General features: G+C 42.3%; 1 protein-coding gene across 1 annotated transcript in view; it reads left to right on the top strand.

Annotated features, from left to right (window-relative positions):
• LOC145528629 (uncharacterized) overlaps positions 1-17,525 on the top strand; it is a 249,651-nt gene that overhangs the window by 192,376 nt on the left and 39,750 nt on the right. The gene's annotated exons all lie outside the window — the stretch shown is intronic.

The raw sequence follows: 17,525 nt of genomic DNA, 5'->3' as shown, positions 1-17,525 counted from the left end.
GCAGCTTTCCACCAGCTGTTTTACACATGGTGGTGTGTATATGTCAGTTTCAATCTCCTGATTAACTCTTTTTGAGAAAACATTTTTAATGTATAGTTAAACTGCATGAAGACTAATGAGCGTAAAAGTCTAATACATAAAAGAAATAAAATATTTATTGCAGGTCTCTGTTTCTCCCTGGAGGGTGGAGGAAAATGAGGGCCAATTAAGATTTTTCACGAGGAGTTTAGAGTCAGATGATCAAGGAGAAAGAAGAGCATAGGAGAAACTGGTGAAGAAATAAATGTCACCAGCACCTGCCTGGTCTTACACCTAGACCTTTGCTGCCTTTGGGTCCTGGTTTCCCTTCTCTCTCAGCAGCCACATAAAGCCCTGCCTGCTCCACACCACTCTGACCTTGGATTGCTGCTCTCCCCTCCCCGAGACGCCCTTTCTGCAGCCAGCCCCAGAGAGGCAGAGTGGCTCTAAGTCACTTCCTGAGAGCCACCCACCTCGCTTCACCTCCGACAGGCTTCCTGCGTCTGCAGGGTCTCCCGAGATGACTGTCTGAAAAGGAGGTGCCTCTCAGGTCAGTCTTGCTCACTGCTGCTTCTCGATCTGTGCAGATTTCAGTCTGATGATCTCTTCAGGCAGAAGTTGTCTTTCCTGTTGTTGTTTAGTCGCTAAGTCATGTCTGATTCTTTCCTTTGCAACCCCATGGACTGTAGCCTGCCAGCCTCCTCTCTTTCTAAGAGATTTCCCAGACAAGAATACTGGAGTGGGCTGCCATTTGCTTCTCCAGGGGATCTGCCCGACCAGCATCTCTTACATTGGCAGATGGATTCTTTACCACTGAGTCACCTGGGAAGCCCTATCTTTTGAGGGCAATGCAGTTTAGTAGAACTTTCTGCAGTAGCAGAAATATCCTGTATCTGTACCATCCAGTATGGTAGCCAGTAGCCACTTGGAGCTACTTAGATTTAAATTAATTAGAATGAAGTTAAGTGTTTATCTCCGTAGTCACACTGCCCACATTTGAGGGGCTCGGTTATCACATGCTGTAAGTACCGAATTGGATGGCACAGCTTTAGAGGAGCCCCAGGTCTGGCCTGAATGGGCCCATTCTGCTACCTCATCGTGCTCAGACACGGGCAGAGAAAAGTCGTCTGAAATTGTGGTCTCAAAGGAAAGCCGCCGTGGACGGAAAGGTCCAGCACCCATCTGTTAGCCAGGCTCCCTGCAGCAGGCTTGCTCGCTCTCTCTCTTTGTAAAATATTTGTTTGTTTATTTGGCTGTTCTGGGTCCTAGGTGTGGCGTGCAGAATCTTCAGTCTTAGTTGCGGCCTGTGGGATCTAGTTCCCTGACGAGGCCCTTGGGCCGCCTGCATTGGGAGCGTGGGGTCTTAGCTTCCAGACCACCGGGAGAGTCCCTTCCGCAGGCTCTCTTGAAGGGACACTGGAGCAGGTCCCCTCCACGGCCTCCACACAGCCCAGCTGCCAGGAAACAGCGGTGTAGCCTCAAGGGTGGGATTTGGAGTTAGGCCTGGGTCTGTTGGAATGTTGGCTCCACCGACAGTTAGCTTTGGGGCCACAGAAGGTTATGTACATTCACTCAAGCTCTGCTTCTTCACTTTTGGAAGATCAGGGTATTATTACCTGCTTGTCAGGGTTGTGGGAAGAGTTCAGTGAGATGATGCATGAAAGGCCCCGCAATGCTTGCCATATCCTCACCGCCTGCTCTGTCCGCCAGCAGTTAGATACTGCGGGTCCCCTGTCAGCCTCAGCCCCCTCTTCTTCCAGCTTAAACAAAATGCTAATTAGCCTTTTGAACTGAAGTCCTAAGTAAGAGATTAACGCGGGAATTGTTGCTACATTGCCCGTAATTTTCAAACATATTATTTTGTACAAATGTAGCTCTCCTCATATGAAGATGCTGTTTTGAAGAGGTGTGTGTGTGTGTGTGTATGTACAGACTAATGTTTATTCACACCATTACATCAGACAGGCGCTAGTGACAGTGCACACGGAAAGATGTCCCTGACTTTTCTGTAGACCCAAGTCAGTTGCTGTTTTCATCCCGGCCATTCATACTCGCTCAAGATCAAAATCATCTCTTCCAAGGATTGTACTACATCCCCAGGGACCACTTCCCAGGTTGCCAAGGGAGGAGAAATATTTTAAGGGGCAGTTTATCTGCACATCTTGGGCATTCCTTCTGCTTTCTTTCCTTGCAATTCCGCGTACTTTCACCTACCCAAGAGCAAACAGGGTTGTGCTGATGGGGCTCTGAGAGAGAACCTTGTAGAGAGCACCCTAGGACTTGGAGGTGAGAGGATTGGACCCTAGTCCAAAAACTCGGATGGACTTCTAGTTTCATTGTGCCTCCAAACTCCCTCACTCAGCTTCTGTGCAAAACCGACCATGTATTTTGACACTCGGAGAAGAGAAGTAGTTCAAGTAACTCATGTTTACTGAGCATGCTCACTGTGAATTGAGTTTTAAATAGTCCAGATCTTCCCCTGGAGGAAGGCTGATGAATTGTTTGGAAAGGGGTGCCTGTCTGTGCTGGGGTAGGGATAAAGGGGACAGCAATAGAATTATTCATACAAATCCAAATGGATCCTCAAGGGTGAGGCTCCCCCCCACCACCCCACCAGGAAACTCTCTCTGTAGCTCCTTTCAGTTGATTTCACCTTCCAGATACGCTTTAAAGGTTTTGAAGGGCTGCCTTTTTAATTTTAGGGACTCTAACCCCTCTCCTGAAATCTGGCTGTCTTGTGATTGCCTCAACTAAAAGAGTGCATCTGCTGAGAGGAAAGAGACATTTCTGGCTTATTTATTTATTTTCAGGGTTTCACTATAGGCAGGGTAACTAAGGGAAGGAAGTTGAGGAAGTTGCAGCTGCTCCAAAGCCCTGGAGAGGCCGTCCTGTAGGAGTCTCCGAGACTCGCTCCGCTCACCTTGTCCCCAAACAGTTCTATTTCTGATCCATCGGTTGGTAAGGCTGTGGGCTGCTTTCTTTATTTTGGTTCTTTTCCCTGGAAGTATGTGGGCCTGAAGATGCATTCTGGGCAAAGCAGTGGAATCCCTTTGTTGTCTGCCAAACGGTCGATCCACCCAACCCTGCAGGAAGTTAAGTAGATGGGAAAGGCACTCCAGGCAGCAATCTGGACAAGACCCTAGGCTGCAGCTGTCCTCTAAAACCACTGTCAGCAAAAATTTTAAACAGAGTGTACTAGCAGTGATGGGAATTCATTGGCGTTTATTCTGTTAATATTGGAAACACTAGCCAAATATTATTGGTGAATAATTATTATGAGAAGTAGTAATATTTTTGAGAACGTCAATGATGTTGGAATATCAAGTGGAATTTTAAGAATTTCTGAAATTGTATAGTTTTGCAGCCAAGGAATACTTATTAGCGACGTGCTAGAGGTTGATTTTTCAGAGTGCTCAAGTGTTTAGCACTGACTGTATCAGATCCAAATTTGACTTTAGGAGAGTTTATGGTGGCTTAGCATTAAAGAATCTGCCTGCAGTGCAGGAGACCCGGGTTTGTTCCCTGGGCTGGGAAGATCCCTGGAGAAGGGAATGGTTACTCACTCCGTATTCTTGCCTGGAGAATTCCATGGACAGAGAAGCCTGGCAAGTACAGTCCCTGGGGTTGCAAAGAGTGGGACATGACTAACACTTTCACTTTAGTGATAAACATTAACTGTTTGGGGACCTTTTATCTGCAGAGAAGGATATTAATCGGGCAAACATCAGCATACCTTAAAGTGGGTTAGTTGAATCATGTAGGCTGTCTTTAGCAAAAGTTTGATTCCTTCCTTCTTTCCTTCTTTTCTCCCTCCCTCTTTCTTCTATAATATATTTCATTAAGATTGTGTTTTCAGCATAAAAAAATCTATACCAATAACGTTTGCATACTGTTGTAAAAATTTAAAAATCCAACCAAACTAATTTTGAGGAATTAAATCACATGCTAATAGATATATTAATGTTCTATCACTTACAAGAGTAAATCAAGAGTAAATCAAATAGCCTTGCACTTACTGTTTCTTCCTAGGATTTTGTTTTTCATTCTGTGTGTGTTTTTATTAAAATAGCGATAGTGTTTTTAATCACCTATGAATAAAACCACATGAATGTTCCCATAAGTTACTTAGTCACCCATCTTTCCCTGTCTCAGACCCTCAGGATTTTAAATTATGACAGTCGTACTAATTTATCTTTAGAAGGACTGAAAGTTTTAGTAAACACCGGTCAGCTGACATACAGCCACAAAAGTCTGAAATCTGGAAGTCACTTGCATTTAAATAGGTATCTAATCACAAAATGTTGTACTGGTACATTTCCTTGAATTCCTTTCCCCTTCATCTCTAGTCCAAAAGATGTTCAAATGATTTTTTTCCCCCTCTAAGATGAATGATTAAAAACTTGCCAGCCATATACTGTGAAAATACATACAGAGCATTGTGATAATTAGGAGTAATTAGTCTAGAAGAGACTCCAGGAAGCTTTGTGAAGTGGTCTACAGGTGGCCCTGGTCACCTCCATTGAGCAGCTACGGGGTAGTGGGGGGAGTTTGCTACCAGGAGAAGGTGATACCTGCAGATGCGGGGGTTACTGGGAGGACTTCAAAGCCAAGGCTGGTCTTTTGGCTTGAAAGGTTCCTTGGAAAGTATTAGCTCAAACTTTCATTAGCTGAAATCTTGATTATCCTTTGGCAGGATTTGTGGGTGGAACCTGTAAGGTGTGCCTTTAAGTCTGAGAAACGACGCAGGTGGGAGAGAATCAAAGACGTACCTGGCCGACCCCTCAGTCTTGCTTGGGTTTATTGTTTACTCCTTTCCTCGATGCTCTTTTTAGAATCTTATTGAAATATTTTATGCATACGGTGAAAAATGCGTAGCATGTTAATACATTATAAGGCATAGTAAAACATCAGCTGTATGTGTCACACAGCTTAAGAAACAGATCTTAGCAACAAAGCAGATGGCTCCTGTCTCTTCTCTGGTTTTATCCTCTCTCCTCTGTCTCCCAGCACACCACTTTGCCTCAGTGATCCTACCCTGTCTTAGGGTTTTACTACACATGTGTGGACCTGTAGGGGCTTCCCTAGTGGCTCAGTGGCAAAGAATCTGCCTGCCAACGCAGGAGACACGGGTTTGATCCTTGATCCTGGAAGATCCCCTGAAGAAGGAAATGGCAACCCACTCCAGTAATCTTGCCTGGGAAATCCCATAAACAGAGGAGTCTGGCGGGCCATAGTCCATGGGGTCGCAAAGAGTCGGACATGACTGAGCGACTGAACAGCAGCAGCAGAGTATTTGTGGACAATGTGCTGCTTTATATGTTTTTGAAGTTTATGTAGAGTGAGACTGTTTTGCTTTTTTTCCAACTCAGCGTGGTTTTCTGAGATTTATTGTGTTGATTAGTGTAGCTATACTTCATTAACTTTCACTGCTGTGAAATATTCTATCATATGACTCTTCCAAAAGTTTTTAATTATCTGTTGATGGACATTATTTGAGTTGCTTATAGTCAGATTTTTCCCACTATTACAAACCATGCTGTCAAGACCTTTGACCTTTCTCAGGTCCCTGTTTCATGGGTGCATGTGTTTCTCTGGGGAATATATTTAATCATTGAAGTGATTAGTCAGTGGATGTGCATCTCCAGATAAGATGCTAAATTACTTTCTGAAGTGGTTGGACAGATTTAATATTCTACTGGTTCTCAATGTTCTGAGTTCTTGTTAACATTTGGAACTGCAAGTTTTTTTAATTTTTCCAGATCTTGGGTGTTAAGTGGTAAATTTCTCTGGATATTTGAGTTTCCTTTCATAACTGTATTGGGCATTCATGCTTCCTCTTCTCCTGTATTCTGAATAACATCCTTTATTGGCATCACTTTCACCACATTTGTGGATTTGCTCTTCAGTTTCTTTACGGTGTCTTTTGGTAAAGACAACTTCAATTATAATACATTGTTTGTCATTTCTATTGTCTGTGTCTCATAGCTACTTTTCCACATTTTTAATTTTCTGTGTCACTTTATGCAATCATCTGGTTTATATGTCTTGGTCTGTCTTCTATTTCACTGAGGTTTTTTTAAAAAATTATTTATTAATTTTTGGCTGTGCTGGGTCTTCATTGCTGTGTGGGCTTTGCTGCACCGAGCCGGGGCTACTCTCCAGTTGCAGTGGGTGGGCTTCTCACTGTGGTGGCTTCTCTTGCTGCGGAGCACAGGCTCTGGGCACACAGGCTTCAGTGGTTTCAGCTCCCGGGCTCTAGAGCACCAGCTCAGTAGTTATGGCGCTCAGGCTTAGTTGCTGCAAGGCATGCAGGACCCTCCCGGCCCAGGGACTGACCCCGTGTCTCCTCCACTGGCAGGCGGCTTCCTTACCACTGAGCCGCCTGGGGAGACCCTCAGGTGTGTTCCAATACGTGGTGTAGCATTCAGTTTCAGTTTCAAAAATTTTCTTTTCATTTTCCAGACCTCTATTGTATCGTCTAAGTCTGTTTTCTGATAGTCTTATATTTTTGTGTATTAAAATTGTTTTCTATTTTATTTCTTTAGCTATTTGGACCATGACTGTTTTATATTCTGCTTTGTGTAATGCTAATATTTGAGGGCATCAAGGTTTTGAATCTGACTTTTTCCAGTCCGGTGGCCTTAAGACAAGGCATAAACATTCGTTTGATTACTGATTATTTTTACTGAAAAAAAGAAATAGAGATCTAGAGGCAAAATGTGACTTTTTTGATTTGATGGTGCATGAATGAGCTAAGACTGTGATCCAGAGCTTTCCTCTCCAAATCCATGCACTTATACATCTTGTTTCAATGGTATAATATTAAATCTATGTTTATTGTATGTCAAAACTTTTTTTTCTAATATTCATGCTTCAATTTTATCAGGTCAGTGTGAGCAAAATTAACAGAAATTTACTTAATCTAGACTGAGTTTTTTTTCCCCCAGGATTGAATTAGGAATAACATTTTTTTGTTTATCTTCTTTCATTTCACTTCAGAAACATAATTTGGGTCTTTGTTTCCATTGCTGTATCAGAAAAGAAAATTTTAAAAAAAGTTCTCTGCTCTCGACACTGTCTTTCTCATTGTAGATTTAAATGAAAAAAAAAAATACACAGATGAATGAAATCAGAGGATAACTCTTAGGACTGTCTTCACATGGTCTGTCTAAATCATTATTCTGGTGTTTAGGGCTTCTGAAATGAAGTTGTATCAACTGATAGTTAAAAAATAAGTGCATTTATTTTTTACTTGGAGTTGAATTGTTACCCACACAAATATATAACACATATTTAAAAGTGAAGAGAACTGCTAGAGAACTTTGTGAGGCTCGGATTCAAACCTAATGGTTGCATTCATCAAGAGGAACATCTTATCAAGGCGAACTATACTGTCAGTGCATCAGAGAATTCTTAGCAAGTGGGTGAGTTTTTTTTTTTTTTTTTTTATTCTAGAAAAGAAAAATACTGGTAAATTATCCTAGGCATCATATAGAGTGGAATTGACACATAAGTATTCTGCAGATGAAAAGTCATTCTCACCCTGTCACTCAAGGATATGAGTCAGCAATATAGGACTGTTAGCAAAAAGACAGACACACGATATGGGTTGAGTTAATCAGAACATAATCCACAAGAACCATGAAATAATTCACTCACTGTGTTAAACACTAATAAAGCCCATATTAGAGTTTCATTTTCATTTCCGTATTTTATACAGAATATTAGGAAATTGGATATGGGCCAGAGAAAAGGAATAGAGATTATTTGAAAGTAGAAAAAAATTTATCTACGCTGCAAATGGAAAGAAAGTGGGATTCTTTAATGACCAAGAAGGGAAAGAGAGTAGGTGGTGTAAGAAGAGCTCTGAATGAGTCTCCTCTGCAGCAGAACTCAGACTGACAGGGGTCTCTTGTCCTAAATCTGTCTTTTAAAGTGAAGCTCTTAACCCTAGAAGAAGTGGCCCTGATGGCAGGGTGGGTTGATGTTGGATCACTTCTCAAATCTAGCACCTGCTCTTTGAGAATACAGGGGTGATGAGGGCATGGTGTCTTACAGAGTTAATTCTCAAGGTAATTCCAAAGCCAAATATGAGCCAAACTAAGAGAAAGGTAGGACAGGCATATGCCAGAGGTCACGAGAAGTAAAGGCTTGTCCCTCCTCCTTGTTCAGCGTGACGGCTGGGCTAGTGCTGAGAAGGAGATGGATCGGGGTTCCAGCCTTCAAGAAGGTCACAGTCAAGAGCTTGCCAACACACAGCTGGTTCGGAATCGAACTCTGTGTAGAAACTGGCCACAGACAAGTAGTGAAGGAACAGAATAGAGCGGAAGTACCACATAGGATGGGAATGCTGTGTGGAGCACAGAGTTTATAGACAGAGGGCAGAGATTAAAATTAGATACTTAGGTGGGTGTCAATCTATGAAGACACTATTTCAGGTAAAAGAAACATATTGTCAGTCTGTTGTCAGTAGTGAGGCATTTGGTTTGCAACTTGATCAGATTTGTGCTTTGTGGAGATCTGGGGAAAGTTTGAAGAGGGATCTTGCCCAGGTGGGGGCTGGGGGAGGGAGTGTCCTAAGTAGGTTCAGGGAGAGCAGTAAGGACTCTGGGATGCAGATCTGTCTCTGGGAGTAGCCATGGAGATAAGAACAGATGTTGGAAGGGAACGTGACATGTGGGAGAGTGATAATCTAGAGCGATTAATGAATCTGAGGATGCTTCAAGGTGGTGCCATAGACTCGGAATTTCGATGGCTGCTGTAATAAATTACCACAAAATTAGTGGTTTGCAGCAGGGTAAAATTGTTATAATTCTGGAGGTCAGAAGTCTGAATGGGTTTCACTGGGCTAACATCAAGATGTCAGCATGGCTGTACTCTCTTCAGACACTCTAGGGAAGCACCCTTCCCTGCTTCTTCCAGCTTCTAGAAGCTGTTTCCATTCTTTGTTTCATGGTTGCCTTTTTACTTTTTACATTTTTGGCTTTTGTCATGCCATGTGGTGTGTGGGGTCTTAGTTCCCTGACCAAGGACTGAACCCATGGCCCTTGCATTGGAAGTGCAGAATCTTAACCACTGGGACCGCCTGGGGAGTCAGGTCATTCCTACGTTCAATTACTCTAACGCTGATTCTGCTGCCTCATTCTCCTTGGCACTTTTGTGACTATATTGAGCCCAACCAGATAATCACAATGGGCGTAACCAAATCACATCTACAGAATCCCTTCTGCCATGTGAAGTAACATATTCAGAGATTCTGGGGATAAGGACATGGGCATCTTTGTGGGACCATCATTTAGACTCTCTTGGTAGGGATGGAGAAAGTGAGTTCAGTTTATGTATGTGCAGCTGGTAACAAATTGAGGACAGTTGGGTACATGACTCTTAGAAAGAGATTAAAAAAAATTTTATTGGAGGATATAAAGTAAGTCAGAAAAACAAAGACAAATACTGTATATTAATGCATGCTTATGGCATCTAGATTCAGGGGCGCAATGGAGACGCAGACATAGAGAATGGACCTGTGAACACGCTGGGGGAGGAGGAGGTGGGATGAATTGAGAGACTGGCATAGAAATATATACATTGTCATATGTAAAATAGATAGCCGGTGGGGATTTGCTGTGTGAGACAGAAATTTTGTTCGTTGCTGCTGCTAAGTCGCTTCAATTGTGTCCGACTCTGTACGACCCCATAGACGGCAGCCCACCAGGCTCCTCTGTCCCTGGGATTTCCCAGGCAAGAATACTGGAGTGGGTGCCATTTCTTTCTCCAATTTAATCACTAAGTCACGTCTAACTCTTTGGAACCCCGTGGACCGTAGCCCACCAGGCCCCTCTGTCCATGGGATTTCCCCGGCAAGAATCCTGGAGTGGGTTGCCATTTCCTTCTCCTTGTTCATGACATAAGACTTCAATTTTAGTTTGGGGTTGAAACCGTGTACAGTAGTGAGCTCTGAAACGGCAGAATGTGTGGTGTGACATGAGATGACGACTGAGTACGGAGGCTGGGGACCCCTGAAATATAAGGTCAGGTGGAAAAAGATGAGGGAGCACGAGAGAAGGGAGGAATGCCAAGAGCGGGCATCTCAGATATCTCAGCAGGGCACATTCTGTGGGAGGGATGGATCAACATGAGGGGCAGACCAAAACAAGAAGTCATCACTACAGTTCCCTGCTAGGGAACTGCTGTGTATGTCAACTTCTGCGTTTGATACGGTCTTAAACTGTAATTCCTATATTCAGAATGAACCAGAACGTTCTCATTGCTTTTGAAATCGCACCTGGAAACAATATAATAGGTTTAGGTTGAAAGTCCAGTTCTCAGAAAGTGTATCAGCAATTGCTGGAATATGGCCTTTTGGTCCTTTCCTGACCTAGAGTCGCTGTCTCACATTATACCACGTAATCTCCACTCTGTTTAATATTCTGCTCTCAGCAAAGCTTCCACTGTCATTCTGGTAGGACTGCTGACCCCACCATGCGTAACAAATTACACACACATTTTGAAACTCGACATTATGTCTGTCTCACAGGCTTACACATTTCCAGTGAAATTTGAGAGCACAGGTTAATATCTGGGGCTGCGTGAAAATGGAAAGAGGATGACTATGCCTAGCAGGTGTGCTAAGGTGGGTGTGTGAAGTACCTGCTTCCATATCGACCTGCTAATGAGACCAACAGTTCTGTCCTGACTTCTTCACTCATTCCCCCACTCCCCCTCCCATGCCTTGAGTTGATGCTTCGAGCCGCCTTTCAGCCTCTGCAGTAGGCGTTGCTGTCAGCTTACTGGCTGGTGGAAGGTACTGTAATTAGAGTTGCCTGGTCAGGAGCTTGAGCCCTTTTCAGGCTGCCCTGACTGCGGGTGTGGGGTGAGAGTGGGGCTTGCATGGCTACTGCCCTGCTGACTTGCAGATGCTAACTCTTCCTTCTGTGCACATACAGTAACATTTTAAGGAAAGCATGGCTCACAAGTCTTCAGCTCGCTTTTTGCTTTTCTGTTCTTGATTTTTGTGTGTCTGTGCCCCAAAGCATGCAAGTATGGAAGGATTGGTCCTTGGGAAGATTGGCAGACAGAGGTGTCTAAGACATGGTGTGTCCTGTACACCTGGCGTGTCCTGTAGACCTGGCGTGTCCTGTAGACATGCTGTATCATGTCTGTGTTTCTGTTGCTCAGTCGTGTCGGACTCTTTGCGACCCCACGGACTGTAGCCCACCAGGCTCCTCCATCCATGGGATTTTCCAGGCAATAATACTGGAGCCGGTTGCCATTTCCTCTTCCAGGAGATTTTCCCCACCGAGGGATCGAACCTGCGTCTCTTGTGTCTCCTGCATTGGTAGGTGGATTCTTTACGACTGTGCCACCTGGAAAGCTAAAGACAGGGCCCTTACCCTCAAAAAGTTTCCGGTCTGATAGAAGTCGTGTCTTACAGGTACTCATACCTGTTATACAGGGTTAAATACATGTGCCCTGAGAGAGGGAGGGAAGCAGGAAGGGAGAGAAAGAGAAACGGAGCTTTTTGGTGGTTAGCATAAGGAGAGAGGTTTCTGATTGTGGGGAGAATCAAGGAAGATTTTCTAATGGGTTAACATTTAGATGCAGGTGTTTTGAAATTTATTTTGTTTATTTGGCTGCACCGGCCCCTTGCGTTGGGAGTGAAGAGTGTTAGCCACTGGACCACCAGGGAAGTCCCTTAAGTTGCGGTTTTGATGCGTAGATAGAATATTTAGAAACGGGAAGAAGTTGGGACCCATGATATTCCAAACAGAAATACAAAATTAGGAGAAGTCAAGAGATAGGAAATAGCATTAAGTACATGGAAGGCTGAATGACATAACATGACTGTCACTGGAGTGATGGGATTAACATGGAGAGGGAAATTATTCATGAAAGACACTGAGTGCCCTCAGTTCAGTCGCTCAGTCATGTCTGACTCTTTGCGACCCCGTGGACTGCAGGACAGGAAGTCAGGCTTCCCTGTCCATCACCAGCTCCCGGAGCTTGCTCAAACTCATGTCCATCAAGTCAGTGATGCCATCCAACCATCTCATCCTCTGTCGTCCCCTTCTCCTCCTGCCTTCAATCTTTCCCAGCATCAGGGTCTTTCCCAAGGAGTTAGTTCTTCGCATCAGGTGGCCAAACTGTTGGAGTTTCAGCTTCAGCATCAGTCCTTCCAATGAATATTCAGGACTGATTTCCTTTAGGATTGACTGGTTGGATCTCCCTGCAGTCCAAGGGACTCCAAACACCATAGTTCCAGAGCATCAGCTCTTCAGCGCTCAGCTTTCTTTATAGTCCAGCTCTCACATCCATACATGACTACTGGAAAAACCATAGCTTTGACTAGATGGACCTTTGTCGGCAAAGTAATGTCCCTGCTTTTTAATATGCTGTCTAGCTTGGCCATAGCTTTTCTTCCAAGGAGCAATCATCTTTTAATTTCATGGCTGCAGTCTCTATCTACAGTGATTTTGGAGCCCAAGAAGGTAAAGTCAGTTACTGTTTCCATTGTTTCTCTGTCTATTTGCCATGAAATGATGGGACCAGATGCCATGATCTTAGTTTTCTGAACATTGAGTTTTAAGCCAGCTTTTTCACTCTCCTCTTTCACTTTCATCAAGAGGCTCTTAGTTCTTCTTCGCTTTCTGCCATAAGGGTGGTGTCATCTGCTTATCTGAGCTTTTTGATATTTCTCCCGGCAACCTTGATTCCAGTTTGTGCTTCAGCCTGGCGTTTTGCCTGATATACTCTGCATATAAGTTAAATAAGCAGGGTGACAATATACAGCCTTGACATACTCCTTTCCCAGTTTGGAACCAGTCCATTGTTCCTTGTCCGGTTCTAACTGTTGCTTTTTGACCTGCATACAGATTTCTCAGGAGGCAGATCAGGTGGTCTGGTATTCCCATCTCTTGAAGAATTTTCCACAGTTTGTTGTGATCCACACAGTCAAAGGCTTTGAGGAATTTGATGTTGACAGATTTATTCCTAAGTTTTTTTTTATTCTTTACATTCCTGAAATGAATTCCATCTGGCCATGCATATTATTTTTTTCGCTACTGGGTTCCATTTGTCGATATTTGGTTTCAGATTTCCACACAGCTATCCCTAAGTGAATTTGCACTGTAATTTTCTCTTCAGTGTAGGCTGCCAGATTTTGGTATCAATGTTACTATTGCTTTGTAAAAAGAACTTGGAAATCACCTTTGTCTTTTTTCTCTTGTGCTCTGGAAGATTTTAAATGATACTCGAATTATGTGTTATTTTAAAGTTCTGGCAAATTGTACTGTGAAATCATCTAGGCCTTGTGTGTGTGTGTGTGTGTATGTGTGTGTCCAGTTTTGGGAATAACCATTTATTTCCTTTATTTGCATGATAATTGGTCTAAATCTTTTTTCCTGGGGGCAGTTTGGCATACCATATGTTCTATAAAATTACCTCTTTCATCCAAGTTTTGAAATTTATTTGTATCGAGTTCAGCAAAGAAATCTTTTTTTCTTTATATCTTCTATATCAATGTAGTACACCTCTTATTGTTTCTTTTTTAAATTGTGTCAGCCTCCTTATCCCCCTTGACTTGGTCATCCCTGTTCACTTGGTTAGCTAACAGTTTAAGTACTAGCCTTTTGATTTATCTATCAATTCTCTACTCTCTTTTTTTCCCTTCTAATTAACTTACACTTACCTACATTCTCTTTCCTGCTTCCTATAGTTTTTATTTCCTTTAACACCCTAACTTGAGTGCTTATTTTATTTTTTATTCCTTTCCGTTGATTAAATAAGCTATTTTAAGAATTTTCCTTTGGGCACTGCTTTAACTATCCCATGGAGTTTTTTTCCATATAGTTGTTTTCTAGATGTTATTTTTTTGGACCCCCAAATTATGAGAGGTTTAAAGTTTTCAGAAGATAACAGTTTACCTTTTTCTAATTTTGTTAGTAATTGACAGATTTATTGCATCATGAGGAAAGAATGTTTTCTATACTATTCTATTTGGTGAAATTTATTGATGTTTTATTTTTGGTGTAATACATTGTCAAATTTTGTGCCCATTTGACGGATGCTGGAAAAGATTATTTTCTCTGTTTTCAGAATATGGATATGATCTGTACTAATTAGATCAGCTATTTAAATTATGGTTGTCAGATATTCTAAATCATTACCTTTTTTTTGTACACTTGTTTTATCATGAATGGAAAGATAAGAGTAGTTTTCTGCTCCTAACTTGTTTCTGTACTTCTTACCTTGTTGACATATTTATTAGATGCAGACAGGTCTTGTTTGTGAATCTCTCTCCTGTGTGTTGCAGGAGGTTTACCTTCTCTGGCTTCCATGCAGGTTAGGCCAGTAAGCTTCACTGGTTTATTTTGACAACTAAAAATACCCCCTAGATAGTTACTGTTTGTAACTTCGAATCACTTGGGGTTGGAAACTGTGTTTTTAAACTTTTTTTTTCCCCTTCTCATTTATATGATAGTTTTATGTCTTATGAGAAAATATAAGATTTTTAAAGAAATTATTTAAAATTATGTATGAAGAAATTTTTTCTTTCCCTTTCTTGAGGCTCTGATGAAACAATTAAATAGTGATGGCAGAAGGAGCCAGTTGGAATCGGAGACAGCTAAAATTGCTTGTCAGACCCTTCCCCTTCCAATATTTTGCTCTTGTTAGGGTGCAAGAGACTACCAGAAAGGTCTCCCAAATAATCTAACTCTTCCAATAGCCTTAAAATAAGTCAATATATCATATTTAAACAGTCCTAACTTTTATTACCATCTGCTGCAATTTAATCTCCCCAAGGGCAAGCTGTATAAAATTGATGAGTTCTTGAATGTAAATATGGCATACTACACAATATTCATACATGAAATTTGAAAACTTCTTTAGTTCTAAAATAAATTTCTAAAGACTCAAGCCAATTTCTGTACATACAGCACACACACAAAAAATCAGATTTCCATTGAAAGAGGGCGGAACCTTATCTATAAAAATAAATCCTGAAGTTCTTGGAACGCAAGATGAGCTTACTAAAAATTGTAGGCAAGCAGTGTGGAAAGGGTATAGCAATTTCAAAGTAACTTTTGGTTAGCTCACCAATTTGAAAGAATCCTCCCAAATGTGTGGATAGGATTTGAAACAGCTTAGCTGAAGCTAACACAGACTGACATCAAAGTCTTTTGTAGGGTGGTTGGAAATGACTTTCACTGCTACAGAAAGGAGAATAAGTGGGTATTTTTAGGTATTCACCTGAGCATACAGACCGTTCTTGGTGCTGAGCTCTTCTGATCAGCCCTTGAAAATACCTCACAGGGAAGCTGCTCCAAATCGACCGCTGGTGCGAATTAAGTTATGATATGTCTGTGAATGCTCACACCATGACTTATTGGTACTAAAACGTCCATTATTGTTTACAGAAACAAAAAGCTGAAGGTCAGCTGACTCAGCACGCACAGGTTGTTAATTTGCAGTGAATGTAGCATCATAAAGATTGACCCAGTGCGGGGGGAGAGGAGGGAGGGGGTGAGGTGAGTGGGGAGAGCAGCGCGGATGCACAGACACTGACATATGTAAAGAGACAGCCAGTGGGCATTTGCTTTGTGACTCGGGGAACTCACATGAGACTCTGTAATTACCTAGAGGGGTGGGAAAGGCTGGGAGGTGGGGGGAGACTCAAGGGGGGAGATATATGTACATCTGTGGTTAATTCATGTTGATGGATGACAGAAATCAAACCAATACTGTAAATTCTATTTTAAAAAATCCTTCTCTCGGTTAAAAAAGAAAAAGTATCTCAGATCAGTGCAGTTAAAGTGGACCATTCAATAAATGGTGCTTCAATGACAATAACAAGAAAATAAAGTAAAATGAGACCATGTGTGCAAGATGAAAAAAAAAACAACTCACCTAATGTGAAAACGAACTCAATGCCATTTAATGGTCTTTCCTGATGTCGCACTTGATGTCAGATTTTGCGTTTCTCATGGACACGAACGTCCCAGGCTATGTCTCTCCATACCACCAGTTAGAAGAAGCCCACTGATACATTCGTTCATGCTGAACCTAGATTTCAGGTCTCACCCTCTTTTAAAAAGACCTGCTGTGAGCTGCTTGCGTCTTGGTGAACTTCCTGCACACATCGCCCTTACTGCCCAGCCTGACCCTTCCGATGGTTGTCTTTTTGGCCTCAAGGCTCCTTGAGCCTGCTCTTCCCTACCTCGGGCCTCTTGGGGAGAGGTTGGCTTGTTCACAATTTCCTATCCCTCTCTCTGCAGTAAGATATGGATTTCTTTAAATGTAAATATATTTAAATTCTTCCTTTACCATTAAGAACTATAGTCGTGTTTTTGCCTGGTTTTTTTTTTTTTTTTGGCTTATTTGCAGATCTCAATATCTTTACAATTTCTTCCCTCCACGTTCCTTTTAGTTTTCTTTACTGTAAGCCTTCTAAGCAAGTCTGACTTTTAGTATCTCCAAGAAGACATGTTTCCCAGTCCCTATGTTCATCTACCCCTCACTCCTTGTCGTCTTGTGAGGAGATCAGGAAAAGCAGACACCGGTGGTCAGAAAGGAAGTTCTCACATATGAAAAGACATCAACTCGCTTATAAAAATCTGGAGCCTAAAATGCTCTTTGCTTTTGCACTTGGGAGCTGTGCTGTCTCCTTCCTAGCTTCAGTTCACTGTGTTAGTCATCACCACAGGATCTAAAGGTTTCAGGAACAGGAAGGGGAATGTTAAGAGTTAACCTAATGTCAATGGCTTTCTGCTACATAAATCTTTTTTCCAGTGTCTCCAACAAGTGGGTCATTAAGTCTCTGTTTGAATACCTCTGGGTACAGAAAACTCATTCCTCAAACCATCTAAGGATAGAAAATTCCACATTTTGTTAAGCCACCATTCTTTCTTCTGTGACTTCCACCCATTATGGAAAGTGAAAGAAAGTGAAGTCGCTTAGTCATGTCCAACTCTTTGCAACCCCATGGACTGTAACCCGCCAGACTCCTCTGTCCATAGGATTCTTTGGCAAGAACTAGAGTGGGTTGCCATTTCCTTTTCCAGAGTATCTTCCCCACCCAGATAACGATCCCGAGTCTCCCGCACTGCAGGCAGACTCTTTACCCTCTGAGCCACCAGGGAAGTTAACACCCATTATAGAGTTTCTATTTATTGAGTGCTTAGTAGGTTCCAGACACTATTTTAGACACTTAGTCTTCAACCATATGATATAACTTGATTTTACTGATGAGGAAACCCAAGTGAGAGAAAGGTTAAGTAGCTTACCCAAGGTCATATCCTAGAAGAAAAAAAATAAGGAACTAGAATTCCTATCTAGGCAATAGGGTTTCTGGTGTTATGCTCTTAAATGATCCTACATTTTTGTTGTTTAGTCACTCAGTTGTGTCCAGCTCTTTGAGACCCCATGTTCTGCAGCACTCCAGGCCTCCCTGTCCATCACCATCTCCTGGAGCTCGCTTAAACTCATGTCCACTGAGTCAGTGATGCCATCCA

The sequence above is a fragment of the Giraffa tippelskirchi genome, chromosome 12 (assembly GCF_054371585.1).
Source record: "Giraffa tippelskirchi isolate mGirTip1 chromosome 12, T2T-mGirTip1v1.2.pri, whole genome shotgun sequence".
NCBI classification, from domain to species: Eukaryota; Metazoa; Chordata; class Mammalia; order Artiodactyla; family Giraffidae; genus Giraffa; species Giraffa tippelskirchi.
Note: the sequence above shows the minus strand (reverse complement) of the source record. Positions and strands in the feature narration are given on the sequence as shown.